The 1858-nt window shown below is 39.7% G+C and overlaps 1 protein-coding gene across 1 annotated transcript in view; it reads right to left on the reverse strand.

The window, feature by feature from the left end:
- cemip (cell migration inducing hyaluronidase 1) overlaps positions 1 to 242 on the reverse strand; it is a 97217-nt gene extending 96975 nt beyond the window's left edge. Inside the window, exon 1 of the mRNA XM_079737379.1 lies at positions 123 to 242. The gene's annotated coding sequence lies outside the window, so the exon portion shown is untranslated. The remainder of the gene's footprint in view (positions 1 to 122) is intronic.
- Between the last annotated feature and the right edge of the window lie 1616 nt (positions 243 to 1858).

Genomic DNA, 1858 nt, shown 5'->3' on the forward strand with positions numbered 1-1858 from the left:
GCTCACATGCGCGTACCACAGAACAGAAATACGCACGGAGAAGACGCACCACAGACGGACGCCCTTTAAAGATCCCTGAGAATGTGGTTCAAGAAGTCCATGTGGGACCTATGGGTACCGACCTGCAGCATACAGCCAGCCCCGATGGCAGTCGACCCGGCGTCTCTGTGAGTAGCGATGCGCTGTTGGGTTGCAAAGACACGCCGAAAGACGAACCGTGCGCGATCCTCTCTTCGGTTGCGTTATAAAGGCGCAGCGCGGATCGCCCGGTGCGCTTTATACCTCCAGCTCCTCTGTGTTTACTACAGCTGTGAGGGAGACACGCCCCCAGCTGGCGCTGATTGGCTCCAGAAGAATCTGAATCTGAATTACTTTTATAACATCTTATTGTACAAGTACGTAAGAGTACTTTTACCTACTAGTTCTTAGGCTTGGTTCCTCAACAGCCAGATAGCAGAAACAATACAAGATCAACTAAATAAAGATAAGTAAAAAAATACAAATATGTAAAAAAATAAGTAAAAATAAGTAGTAGCATAGCTCACAATAATAAATAATAATAATGAAATAAAATAAAGTAAGTAATAATAACAGAAAAAAAAATGGTAATAATTAATGGTAATAATAAGTAATGAGGTGTGTTCAAGTGTAAAGTGTAGTGTAAAGTGTCAGCACGCTATCACAGCGTTGGCTAGGCTCGGCAATGCAAATGATTAGATTAGTGCACGCTATAAAAAGAAGCTTTAAGTTGAATTATAATGACATGTAGTGTGCTGCATATTCATAATTGCGCATGTTAACTCCTCATCATCACCTTCCTCGTCTCTGGTTGCCTTATTTGATTTAACAGTGAAATGGAAATCCCAAGGGATTATAAACGGGAAACCACGGTTTGGCTTGGGAATGAAATGCATTTACATAAGGAGTTTTAGGTTTAGACGTTCAAAGATTTAGATTTAACGTTTAATTATTTTTAATGTTCTTACAGACATCTTTAGGGGGAGCTTTCCGATGCTGAGCACTAACTGAAGGACTATCCAGGCCCCATGTGTTTCTTATAGATGGCATTATCAGTACTACTAGGAATTACCTTAAGTGTCTTAACAGGTTGGCTGTTTAAGGCTTGAAACGGTTATGGAGTTTTATTTTGCTTACATGCGGTCAGAGCATGAGGAGGAGCATCTATGCAGTCAGTGGTTCACCATGCTCAGGGGCGGCTCTAGCATTTATGGGCCCCAGGCAAGATTAGGGTTTGGAGACACCAAATGGTTTCAATACAAAAATGTGTTTTTCAATCTTTTATAAATTAATATCACTCCTCAAACACTTTTATTAACAAATATGTAAACAATGGCACAGTTTAAGCTGAACATCATAACTTTTACGGTAAACAAGGAGGATAGAAAAAATAGAAAAGAAAGAATGTAACTTTGTGGACTGTTTTCCATTTAAAATGATTCCCTGTTAGCAGAGAAAATAAAGGGAAGTTTAGGCACTTAGATTCAGCTAAAGGAGCTTTATTTTTCCGTGGGAAATATAAAGTGCTGGTCTGACACAATTATAAACAAATTCAGACATCATTCTTAGTAATACCTTCAACAACATGTATTATTTAAAAGGTGCTACGTTCAGTCGTCGAGATCAGAAGTCCCTTTTCCGGCAGCTTGGGGCTTCTTCATATATTTCCTTAATGCATCTGGACAGTTATAGTGTAGATAAAGGCAGTCTATTAGAAGCAAAAATGTGTAGTGGCTGCTGCAAAGAAGCCAGCTAGCTGCTACAAATCAAACGTCTACACCTAAACGGCATTTTAATGATGACATACCATCATGTGGGCTTTCCTTTCCTCCTCCTCTTT

Source organism: Pollachius pollachius (genome assembly GCF_949987615.1).
Source record: "Pollachius pollachius genome assembly, chromosome: 5".
Classification (NCBI taxonomy): domain Eukaryota; kingdom Metazoa; phylum Chordata; class Actinopteri; order Gadiformes; family Gadidae; genus Pollachius; species Pollachius pollachius.